At 41.3% G+C, this 13344-nt stretch overlaps 1 protein-coding gene across 2 annotated transcripts in view; it reads left to right on the top strand.

Moving 5' to 3' along the window:
• The window catches only part of LOC128738739 (protein yippee-like), a 199844-nt gene that overhangs the window by 80929 nt on the left and 105571 nt on the right, over positions 1 to 13344 (top strand). Inside the window, exon 1 of one of the 2 annotated variants that reach the window (XM_053834086.1) lies at positions 6081 to 7374. The exons of the other annotated variant lie outside the window; for it this stretch is intronic. The gene's annotated coding sequence lies outside the window, so the exon portion shown is untranslated. Of the gene's footprint in view, positions 1 to 6080; positions 7375 to 13344 lie in introns of those variants that run through there. 2 annotated transcript variants of the gene reach the window in all.

The raw sequence follows: 13344 nt of genomic DNA, 5'->3' as shown, positions 1-13344 counted from the left end.
GAATCAAGTGCTACATTATAAACGCGACTTGGGAGAACAGATCTGGTGAAAATAACCAGAAGCGAATCCTCATGTTGCTTGGAGTTTAGTGTCCTTACTTGATTGACATTGGAATCCTTGAATCGGTCAATTTCAAAGTCCAGATGGTCCCTGACGGTTCGATTAGGATCGCTGACTAGACAAAATGGAGCTAAGGGCGTCAGAATTGCAAAACCCTTGGGAATTGCATAAACTTAAACTTAATGAAAACAATATTGAGGAAATTCGATGTCCAAATTTTCCCAGAAAATTTCAAAGGAAATTTTCCGATTTTCTCTAATATCGCTTATTAAAGCTCATAACTCTTGAACCAACCATCGTGGGATTAACTTTTTTAAAGAAAATGCTAGAAAGTTTTCTCGGCAATCCAGGCTTTGAAAAAGTTCCAAAAAAAGTCGTAAAAGTCGGTATTTTGTGATGTAGAGTTTTGGCTGGAAAACTCAATTTTTATAAACATTTACTTGTGTAAAAAAATTGTATCTAAGGAACCATGTTTTGCAAAATAATTAATTTTTTTTATAAGAATGTACGTACATTTCCTTGGCTATTCTTCATCTTCTTCTTCGTCTTCGTCTTCTTCTAACAGTACAGGTGGCTCATGCCGTATCATGGATTCCTCTTCACTGCTCTCGATCCTGGGCCACTTGTCGCCGATTCGTTGAGCGTCTCGACACACGCAAGTCGGCTTCAACCTGGTCGAGCCATCTAGCACGTTGGGCCCCTCTATTCCTGGTGTCGGTGGGGTTCTTGAAGAGAACAGATTTTGCTGCACAGTCGTCCGGCATCCTTGCGACGTGGTTGCCATCATTTTTGCTCAGAAAAAAAAAACACAATCCACTTGAAGGGGCAGCCGACCCTTCCAGGTAGGACTTGACATGACGTGGGTCTTACGAAAGTTTGAGTCGGCTCAAACAAGAGAGCAAACTGAAAGCTATCAGTCAGTTTTTGTGATTGGAAAAGCGCAACAGAACGTCTTTTAGTAGAATCATCTATTGCTGGGCCAGACGGCATCCCATCGTGCGTGCTGAAAAACGTCCCAGTGTTCTAATGGAACCTCTACGAGCGATTTTCAACCTTTCACTACAAACTAGAATGTTTCCCACAGCCTAGAAAAGCTCGTGTATAACACCAGGATACAAAAAAAGGAGACAAAATGGATATCCAAATGGATATTTGAGATCATATTGATTAATGTGGTTTTTGAGGCGTGCAAACACTATATTACGCTTTCCCAACATGGGATCTTCCACAAGCGTTCTGTAGAATCGAACCTCCGTGAGTTCACTTCCTTCTGTACAAGCCACAGTGGACAGTGGTGTGCAAATTGATGCAATATATACAGACATCAAAGCAGCTTTCGACACAGTAGACTATAACATACTGTACACAAAATTTCGTCGTCTCGGCTTCTCGGATAGATGTGTGGCTGGCTAAAATCTTATTTGACAAACCGACAGCTATATGTAAAGATAGGTTCCTCAAGGAAGTAATTTAGGACCACTTCTATTCGCTCTCTTCTTCAATGATGTCTCCCTGATTCTACCAAACGGAAGTTTGCTGATCTATGAGGATGATTTGAAGATTTACCTTGCCATCCGCAAGTTGGATGATTGTTTCCGTCTACAGGATATGCTGGACAGGATTACCAGATGGTGCCGACCAAATCGTCTTGTGGTTATTAAAGCGAAGTGCTGTGTGATTTCTTATCGGCGGGGAAGAATCCTGTTCTATTCAACTACTCCATCGACGGGACTGTTTTGAATCGAGTCGCCTAAATCAAGGATCTAAACGTTCTGTTAGATTACCAACTGACTACTAAAATGCACTACTCATCTATTGTAGCGAAAGCTAACCGCCAACTAGGTTTCATTTCGAAAGTTGCTACTGACTTCACCGATCCACTATGCCTTCGTGCATTGTACTGCTCATTGGTAAGATCCACCCTATGAAGAAATGTGGATTTCCCGAATCAAATCAGTGCAGCATAAGTTTGTTCGATACGCTCTACGAAATCTTCCATGGACGCACCCGCAAGGCTTGCCTTATTATGAAGACCGGTGTGCATTGATTGGCATCGAAACTATGGAAAATCGACGGAACACCAACCAAGCTGTTTTCGGTGCAAAATTTTTATGATCAGAGATTGACAATTCCGCACTGCTTGGTCAACTAGACATCTACGCACCACAACGTATTCTAAGACCGAGACGATGGAGAATCACCGTTTCTAAAAAAAATTTAATATTAATGCCTGATCGCATTTCAAGGTCAAAGACTAAAACACGAGTTTGGTCTATTTCATAGGAACGGAGCCTTTCTCCGAATTCCCGCACTGAGAATCGCGGCTAACACGCTGACAGACGAACAACGTCACACGCAGTACCCTGCAAGTCGTAAGGACCTGCAATGTGTAGTCGTTCTGAAAGTAAAAACAAGTTAGATTAAAACTTCTCGGTCGATGGTTTCTACAGTAGATGGAGGAAAAGGCACAAGTTGTGTCTAAAAATAATCCAACGAGATACGTCGCTACATTAATAAGGGGGGTTGCGCAGTCTCCTTTTGTCCAGCGCCTCTGTGGTTCAAAGGTACAGGTATCAGCGAGCCACACGCCCTGGCGGGTGTTGTGGGTTCAAAATCCGGTTATAATCTCAGATTATAGCTTAGTTCGACCCATGCACCTTCCGATATCATTTATTGGATATCAGCATTGGACAAAAGGTAGGAATCACAACGGTGTTGGGCTGCCGCTCTCCAATCGTCTCTAACACCCGCTACTTTCGCATCCTCATCAACAGCGCTCATCCAACGGGTACGGATTGTGCTTCGAAATTATCCTTCTCTGTCGGCTTCTTTGCTGAATATTGTTTTCGCTGGACTTTCATCCGGCATCCTTGCTACGTGGCCAGCCCACTGTAGCCTGCCGTATTTTTTAGTCGCCTCGTGATTAGTGCGCCTGCGCCAAACTACTTCTTCTGATATGCTGCCAAGGATTGATTTTGCGCGCAAAATCCCGAGTGCTCGTCGGTCGCGCTTTTTCGACATCCACATTTCGTGGCCGTAAGTTTCCATTGGAAGAATTAGCATCTTAGAGAGTACTAGTTTTTTTCCGTGTTGGGTATTTTGATCACAGCGACCATTTGTTTGATCTATTGTGATATATCCCCCATTTTATTATAGCTATGTTGTCAAGATGACGTACCACTATCGGAAGTGATCGTCATTGTTTGACTAATAGCATTTGTCCAGCCCGGTGATGCACTTCGGATGAAGTGCACTACTGCGCTGGGACTTGTTCTCCAAATATCAGAGGGTTCTAAAAGCCCTTTTTCAAAGAACCTTAATCTTTTATTGAGAATTTCCGGACATCGGCATAACAGGTGTTTCGAGTCTTCTTTTTCTATGCCACAGAAGCGACATATATCATCTTGAAGTTTTCCCATTAGCTTCAGATGATATCGGCTCGGACAATGTCCTGTTATAAGACCAGTATAAATGCTGAGATCTTTCTTCGAAAGCTCCAGGATTTTGCGAGTCATTGAAACGTTTGGAGAGATAAACCGTTTCGACTGCCTAGCACTACTACTAGTACTAGTTTTGTACGGAGTCGAAGGCTACGGGATCTCAGCTGGTTACGTAATCCGTAGAAAATCGTATTGGCCACTTTTTAACTTCACGGCTCACATCGTCGTCACATGTGGTACTAAGGTAAAAAAACTCGTCTACCACCTAAAAGTATCTCCATCTATCACCACCGCGGTTCCATAATCTACCAACTAACATATACTTCGTTTTGGTAGAATTCATGGTAGCTCACTCGCTATTCCGACACTTGATTTTGAATCAGTCATATCAGTTTTGTTGAAAAACTTTGTTCAAGCATAATCCACCACAGCTCATTTCGCTTAACTGAATCGTACACCGCCTTGAAGTCCATACACAAATGGTGAGTCAACAAGTTGAATTCTCATAATTTATCGAAGATTTCTAGCAAGGTTAACATTTGGCCTATCTTTAAGCGTCCCTCTCGAAAACCGCACTGGTAGTCGCCAACAAAGGTTTCCTGCAACAGCCTCAGTCTATGAAACAGGATGTGGGAGAGAACTTCGAGCTTTAACCCTAGACTGAATGACCGAAAATCCGACAAAATTTGAGCAGCCGAAGCACTCGGTTAAAAATATAAAAGTTGTTATGTGAACGTTTTTTACGTAAAATTATGTAAATAACGAGTATCTTGAGCCTTTTCAAGATATTTTAAAAGGAACAGTCCGTAACTGGAACTCAAATATCGATATGGGTACATGTGATACCCGGTTGATCAATTGAAGGTTGAATAGTACTGTGACTTAGTACTCCAAAATGAATGTAATAAATAGTTACCGAAATTCTTCTAACTAACTTAAAACTGCGAATGTAATAGGCCCTTTTTTATATATGCGATACTGTTGTTTTGGATTCACACAGCTGACGCTCCATTATCACTTCTCCCTGATCAATAAGGCGCCTCCATCGAAATTCAACGTAAAGGGAAAGCATGGTTGTTTTTCAGAATTTCCAAAACTAAAGTTTATAATAAAAGAACTACTAAATCAACCTCTTCGATTTCAGTTCAATACAAATAATTTTTGTTGATCTGTGTTTGTAATAGGCAAATGTTGTGCGGCAGTTTCAAGGCACATGTTTTGAAAATGCCTTGCTAATAAAAATAACCGATTCAAAGTCGAATTGAGTTTACTTTATTCCTTGAACAGTAAACATCGACACATTTTTCCAGTTAATCTTGTTAATGGTCGGATACAGGCAAGCCCATGAACCAGCCGTAAAAGTTTTCCCCGTTTTGTGAATTTTTCACTTACAAACTGGTTTTTCCAAATGTCACAACTTTGCCAATCGCAACAACCTGCCCAGCTCGGGAAATCCCTCTTAATTTTCCGCTCGCCAAAGTGGGTCGCTGTAAACAAACAACAGTGCAAATATTCCGGGAATATCTCCCATCGCATCTGGCTGGCTGGCTGGCTGTGAGCGTGTGTTGTAGAATGTCTCTTTGTTTACTTGGTTGAGTGCTTTGAACGCATGTGTACCAATTGCTAGCACCTCTGGTGCTCTGGTCTAGCTTTTAACTAGCTAGATAGGTATGTACTGCAATTCAGCTTTAACTGCATATGCGGACAAGGTTACCACGGTGGATAAGCGCGCACCACACACAGAGATAATCCGCATGCAAGTGCATAGTTTAATGCACTGTCGTCGCAGCAGGAGAACCGGGTTAATACTCGTGTGCAATGAAATGATAGTCTCCTGTCGGATATAAAACATGCTCGACGGTGCAGTGTGTGTCTATCGGATTGAGGCATGATGGTATGAGACGGCACAAATGTAGAATGCTTTTCGCTAAAACACACGGAACGAATCGAATGAATATTGTATAATTTCATTGTACGCTTTTACTTGAACCCTCAAGCCTTTCTAATTGAATTATTCAAGTAAGTACATATGAACCAGATTTTCCACACTTTGTCATAATATAATCTACAGATTTTTTGCTGGTAAGTCAAATGGATAATATTTTTTTGCTACCAAATTCACGCTCTGCAGTACCGCATGTTAAAACGGAACACCAATCCTCTGACAATTGCACCATTTAACTGTACAAACATAGTTGCAGAAAATAATGCACCTACAGGCAGTAGGCAGTTTGCATGTTTTCGTGTCCTTCTCTCATATTTTTATGGGTATGTTTTATGCGCTAACACCCACCATCAACCACCAACGAGCAGTCAGTGCTGTTGTGCTACAGTGTTGCACGATGGCCGCGGTTGATGGTGTTGTATATTGGCGAGTGCGGTGAGAATGTGTTGATTTATTTTGGTTTTTGTTTGTTTATTTCTCGATCTTTTCAACAACACATTAACCTCCAGAATCGGCACTACCACCTTAGTGGACTTTTTGCTTCGGCAGTAGTTAAGGTAAAACAAGGCCTGCGAGTTTATCGTTCCGTCTGGGTTCGGTAGATGTAGAAGCCGGGTTCTGTTGGTTGCGTTGGTCATGCTGTTTGGGTTTCCTCTGCTCTGTTTCTCGGACGGTGTGGGAAGAGAAAAAGTCAGACGAAACGCAGGGGAAAAGAGAACTCGGAATGGTGGAATGGACGGCAATGGAAAGGGAAATTCAGGTGAATAGAACTGTGAAGCGCGGAACGTGGTGAGAAAAACTGGTTGAGCAGGTTTATTGTGTTTCATGTGTGTGAATCGGAACGAAATCGGCACTAGCTGGGCACTTATTTGTTCGAAGCTTCGGCGGCGCTGGCACTGGCTGTTGGGGTTGAACACGCGCGAGAGTGTGTGTCGCGGTCTCGCGGACTACGTGCAAAGCAGAAGAGAAAGGGAATCCTGTGGAGGTAAAGCTCGCTTTGCACACTGTCATACGGAAAGCGCTGCTGGAGAGCTAAAGACTTTGGAGTTGACCAAACCGCCGAGGTGAAGTCAGTTGTAGTTTGGAGTTGGTATGATTAAGATCTCCAGTTCGTAGATACGACGGCGCCTTGTTTGGCTGATATTTATACAGCAGCTGGTAGTGCTAGAAGTGAGACGACCTCCTGCCAAATAGACTTTGGAAAGTAGGAACATGCTGTGAGAAAGAAGTTACATTCTCCGCAACGTGAAAACCGTCTTTATGAGTGCTGCTGAGGTTAACAGCTAGCGAAGCGAAGATTTTTTTGTTAGCCCTTTAGGCAAAGTTCACCCATTTTGAGTTTTGGAAGAATTGGCCATTGCAGGAATATTATTTTCTGCCAGAAGATAATCGATGTGCGTGCCGGGAGTCGCTAAGCAAAAGGGAGAAAATTATACGATACAAGCAATCTAAGTAGTGATTGTTTCCCAAGCGGGAAAAAAAGCGGAAGCGTACGAGAGGAGGCAGTGAATGTAAAACGTGGAAGTTTTGCTTCTTTCGTAGTTTTGGTTCAAAAAGTTGAAACTCTTTATTCGCTGATCTCCGCTGGGAACGTGGTGAAGTGTGTTATTTCTTCTTGGTGTAAGTGGCAGAGTGTGAATCGGAATACAGAAAACCCCCTGGTTCATCGAACAAACAAGCAACTGCGAATTGGCCGTCGTCCGATTCAAAGTCGAAAGAGCCCGAAGCAGAAAACAAACGCCACCTAACAATTTAGTGCTGTGGAATCCCGAGCACCGTTGCACGGAAAGCTTTAGTTATAATTACACTTCCCTTATTTGCTTTTGCCTGCTAAAAACGTCCAAGGTCTCCTGAAAACAGCATTCAACTGCACAACGTTTACTCTGGCCAACGCAGCTGTGTACTTCAAGTTAACTTTTGCGCCCTAAGGTAAATAATAAATTATCCAAATTTATTGCACTGTAATATAACTTCTCGTTTGCTATCTAACAAATTCTGTATATTCGGCACTGCTTCATCTATATGGACCAGAAAACACCGTGAAAGGGCATCCAATAATGTTGCAACAAGTGCGCACTTTCAACGTACTATTAGCTCTGATTTAAACGCTACTCCTTTACGTTTTCTGTACGCCAAAGCTGGCCCCGTTGATTCTTCCGCAATTAAAATAGCAATAAATTTTCCATCGAGGTCTTTGCATGCATGCGGCATACCTACACACAACCCTCTTCTTCTAGGGCGCGCTGAGGCGTTGAAACTACATATATACTAACTCTTAGCTCTAAGTCTCTAACGAACGTCTATCTAGGTATATTAGTAGCGACACATTGCGTTGAAAAATGTTCCATAAAGTCGTAACTTTGTGAAAACAGGAGGAAGTACACACGCCCCACACGCGGCCGGCTGCCGTGGTAAAGGTTGCTTTCCACTTTCCATCGCGATGACGATGATCGTCGCTGCCACCAGACGTATGTGAGGTTGACGAATAAAATATTGCATCTTGGTTGGGTTTGAGAGATATCGAAATTTTTCCGGCTTGCGACATAATACAGACTTCAAATTAGGTCGAAGTTGTTGAGTAGGCAGGTGTTTGTGATTCGGATGCTGTATAAGCAAAACACGAAGCAGAGTGTATGATATATCTAAATCTATGTAAATCTCAGATTAGTAAATAAACTTTAGATTAAATGTGACCATTGCTCTATAAGCGTAGTTCGATCTAAAAGGCATTAGAAAAAAGACCGATGGACAAGCGGTCTGTGACACAGAAGGTACCCTTAATCCCAAAATTAATTTGTGTTAAAAGCCAATGCGTTTTATGGTGTATTTGAATAAATAATCTTTGATCTTTCTTAGTTTTCTTAGCTCAAAAACGCTGAAAAAATGTTTTTTTAATTCTTGAACAAATTCTGTTTATTATATACTGTATACATGTTTCCATGACAGCACAAAGTATCTTAATATTGCTTAGAGAGTAGACTCATTGCTTCAAGAAAAGGTAATTTTGCTCTTGCTTCTATTTGCGAAATTGCGGATTGCTTAAAAATGTAAATTTAATTTTTTGAATCGAACAAAAAAGTATTTGGCAGCACTGCAGCTAAAAATATTTTTTTTTAATTCTTTGAACAATTTTCTTAAAAAAATGTGATAAAAATGTGATTTATAAAACGTTTCAGCCTGCTTGAAACTATTCTGATTCTCTCGGGAGAGTTTTTGAATAAAATGATGCCTTCTTGCGAGTAATTCGGGTTGAAAATTAGAGTATTTTTATAGTAAAAGTTCTATAGTTCCTAAACAAGCAAAGATAGAGGTAGACTATGTTCAGAAATATTGTGTATTTTTACTATTTGTACAACTTTGTAAAACAGGAAAAAGTCATATAACAACTGTAAAAACAGTTAAAATAGAAAAACTGATTTTAACAATTTTTAATAGGATTTTTCTATCTTTGCTGGAGATAGAAGGTTACTGTCTTCAGCAAAATTTCTTGTAATAATATGCTGTAAAACTTTGCAGAACACATCAATGTGTTATATTAAAACTGAAGAAAAATAAATTTCTTATTTTACTTTTAGGGGGATTAATCAAAATTTGAATTCCGCTGGACGATAGCACTTTTTTCCCATTCAAAGTTTCCCATTCAAAGCTAATGCGCACCAAAAAAAGGTTCTGGACCAGTGTGCTGTGCCCGGTTCATTGAGCTTTCGGTTGACCAATTGAGGGTTAAAATTTAAGTTTTAGTAGAAGTCTTCGATATTGCAAGGTCTTAAGTCATGAATTTTGAAAAAATTTCCGCAATTTTTTTTCCGATCTTGTCAGTTTCCCCATTTTGTCAGCCCAAAATTCAACATGGGGCTGACAAAATCGGAACATTACTGTATTTGGATTGTAAATTTGCATTGACTTGAGTTGGGCCTAAGAACGGCCTAAGAACAGCGTTGATAAGACATAATTTGTTCCAAATGATGCGTAGAATTTGGTTTTCTTTGAGTTTTACAAAAAAGAGTAAAATTTGGTTAATTTTGGAAAAAAATTTCATTAATAAAATCCAAGAGTGTCCTGAAAACACACATAATTTCCTGCAACTTTTCTTTTGACGCAATTGTGATCAAATAAGTAGTTTTCATATGATTTTCTGAAAAAAAATCTTTTGTAAATACGCCCTACTGAAAAGTTACACTTGAAAAAAAATTAAGTTTAATGGAAAATGAATCCTTGCGTGGTGTCCAACATATCAGCAATATTTCATTCCAATAAAAAAAAGTCGAGTCAAATCATTTTGCTAGTTGAGCTGGAAATGATCCGAAGGAAAGAACGGCGACTTGGACATCCCCTTCTTACTAAGCGTCAGCAACAGACGGACCTTTTTCGGAAAATTGATGTGGGAGATATATTTGGCGTCATCGTTTACCTTCTTTGTGTGGGACTTAAAGTACCCGGTCCCATATCAGTCATTGCTGCCCAGCATCAAGTAGGTGTGGTCGCGCCCGTTGGACGCACTCGCCGTTCTCCACAAGAGAGAGATTATTATAAATGTCGAATCGGCTATATCCGGCGTACACGAAGCGTCTCACGACATCCAACTTCTTCGCTCCGGGCTGGAGCTGGCAGTACGAACAAAGCATCGAGCGTATTTGCGTAACTGTTTTCGCCACGGCTGCTGTAAATCAATTGATAACGCTGTTAATTTTTTTTCTGTACACAACAGGGTTACTATGCACAGTTAGACTCATCACCAGGTGGCAGAATATTCGCATGAAAAATATCAAGTGTTGCTGGGCGATTTGGTTTGCCGCCTTTGGTCAACCTCCATCAACAGTTCCACGGTCTTTCCAAACACATTGCGTCGGCGTATCTGCCACGCTTGCGTTGAAAAGCCGTCGTTCTGATTCTGGAGGAATCTCAAAATTCTCTCGACCGTGGTGTCGACACCCTATGAAAGTACCCTATTAAGGTATGAGCCTTCGGCAGGTACTTCGTGTCGTAGGCACGTAATTGTGTCCCTTCCCACGGGACGAGAATAGATGCCGTTCACTCCAGTCATTTGACCATTTTCTGGTCAAAGCAAGTCAGTATCAAATAGCCGTTCTTGAACTGACAGCTCCTGAACTTGGGCCTCATGTCTGGAGTCTCCTGGTCAGCTATGTGATCCAGCTGATCCGTACTGTGCAGGGAAACGGGATAATCAGCCGTAGTTATGGCTACGCTGAAAGCATCCACTATTTCTCTGTATGTGCACCCCAAGGATGGTTTTGGTGCCGAAGGACTCGGGCAGGTTCGGCTGTGTGGTATCTTTCTAGTGGGACCTTTGTTGCTGATATTTGGGGACGCCGTATCAGCGGATAGTTGCTTTTTGGTAACGACAAAGTGCCACTGGCCAGGCTGGCCGGCCGGTCGGCAGAAGAGTGAGCTCCTCCGCTTCCTCTTTTGAGTAGCCCTTGCTACGATACCATATCTGTCGTCGCCGTTGCGCGTTGGAGAGTCGCTTGGCCACATCTCCGGTAGTCTCAGGTTGCCCCTTGACTTCAGGTAGCGTCGCCGGATCGGGAAGGTTATCCGCGTCACTCTCCGCATTTCCTGTTGGCGAATTTAGGATCAGGGATGAAGCCGAGTGTCCTTCTTCCAGCGATATGCTGTCGAGGTTGAAGTTTTTTTTCCATCTCTGCGTCCATCACTCCGCCAGTATCGTCCGTATCGATCGGACTGCGTACTTCTGGTCTTCCATCGTGCGCCACCTCTACACAGACTTCGGTGTTTAGCACCAATTCTTGGAGGACGTCCACTGTCCTTTACTCACTTTGAACACAGGGTGCTCTGGTATCATGCAGGCTCCGTTTTACCTTGGAAAACTTTATTTGACCCCCCCCCCCCAAGCATTCATCCATAGGTACGGGTCGCATTACATCGAGGATTGGGGTCATCTTTCGCATTTCGCTCAGAATGTAGCATGCTCCTAGACTGCTTGCTCATTGAGAGCAACATATTTTTACAACGACAAATCTTAACACTCCTCCTTTATCCTGGCATGAGACAGACAGCTCGGGTCCCGAACCAAATTTCCCCATCACTTGTTCATTCAGCACGTACCAGTATTCCTTAAACCAACAAAATTCCCAGGTATCGTTTCGTTTTACCAGATTTTTAAGGCTAGTGTAACTATCCTGCTGGACTCTAAACTGCATCGCCCAGTCGAGATTCGAACTTAACACGATTGTCCAGTTAGACCAGCTAACTGGGAAGCTAGCTTGTAGTATAAGCGTTGAAAAAATCTAATACGGCAGGCTCGGTCAATGCGTCATTTGACTTAGATTTTATTGTCTATACTTCGTTATTCTTCTCAAACGGGGTTGGTGTGGCAGAGACATCCAGCCTTCACCTTTTGCATTTATATTTTACCCTCTCCTCCAGTTATAAGTATACATGTAACCAAGCCATCAGTTTTAATATTCCATAGAAATCAATTCGTAATGACCTCAGCCTTTTCCACCTACAATGCTCTCTACAATCAAACTTGCGCATAAATAGGGTGTTTATAGAGTTCAATTATAGTCTGGTAAAAGCATGCACAATCAATCAAATAAGTGTCTTGAATAAAATTCTGTAGAGTTCGGCAAGCCTGTTCGAAACCTAGGACGTGCCTCTCGACTTCTAAATTTCCTGTTTACTAGGGCGGCCGTCCCTGTTGAAAATTCTTTGTCACCCTGCACTATTGTTCCCATAATATATATTAGTTTCAAAACAGTGCATGTGAGTGAGCATGTGAAACAACACTAAACAACATAAAAATCAATGCCGCAAGTTCAGCTGTATGATGTTTGTTGTTTAAAAACAGAAACCTAGGTAAGGAGCCCAGGATCAGCTGTATCTTTCGAAAATCTATGGAACATCCGTTTTAGCTATTGTCGTAGATTATTCGTACGAAATACTACCCTGGATTTCATTTCAAAATTCAAGTTTGCTAATAATAAGGAATACCTACACCTTAAATTTATTTGTTAAACACAAAACAAATCTAAAGTAGGAAATTGCTAGTTATCAGCATATGCTTATTTGATTATTTTTCAGAATTTCATACCTACTGATAAACATTCATCTACGCAGAAATAAACACATTGTTGGCGTACGCTTCCGTATAATTTATTTATTAAAACTGTGCTAGTTTTGGTTTCGCTAATGTTCTACCATTAGGGCTGCCGTATTGATAAATGCCATAATAATCTAAACCATCAAGCCGAACATAAACAGTGACTGAGAATGGCCAGCTGTTCTTCTCTGATTTCGTACATGTGTGCAAATGTAAGTAGATGGCGACGGAATAATGATCCGCATAGATGAACCGTGGATGCTTGTGGCTTTTTGTTTTCACTTAAGCTCAGAGAGCTACCCCAGCAAACGAACCAAAAAGGGCTCCGATGTCAAATGTGAAAGGTTTCACTGCTGTCGTCTGTGCGGTAAATTTGGACCAGCAAATTCAACGACTAAACGATTGTTTGCTCTGTGCTATGAAGCCAGTTTCAGCTTTCCAATAGTGAATAGTGCCATTTGTTTTTGCTAGAAGGCATAACACTTAGATTCACTGGGTACAGTGTCAAATCGAGGTTTTCAATTTGCAATTCAAGCATTCAAGTAACTGGAAAACAACTGAAGCATAAATATTCATGTGAAATTCTTCACTTTGAAGTTTTTATTACATGATTGTCCTACAATCATAGTTCAAAAAGTTAATAAATTTGCACATACAAAAGAAAAGTAACCTAAATCGCAAATTTGCTGATAACAAATCAGGTATGTTGGATGAGAACAAAGGACAATTAATAATAGCATGAATAGGCAACAAATATTTTCTTTGTAGGCATATAACTTCAAAGATATGCTGTACGTCTTTATTTATTTCTATCC

The sequence above is a fragment of the Sabethes cyaneus genome, chromosome 2 (assembly GCF_943734655.1).
Source record: "Sabethes cyaneus chromosome 2, idSabCyanKW18_F2, whole genome shotgun sequence".
NCBI classification, from domain to species: Eukaryota; Metazoa; Arthropoda; class Insecta; order Diptera; family Culicidae; genus Sabethes; species Sabethes cyaneus.
This window is presented reverse-complemented; position numbering and strand designations above follow the sequence as displayed.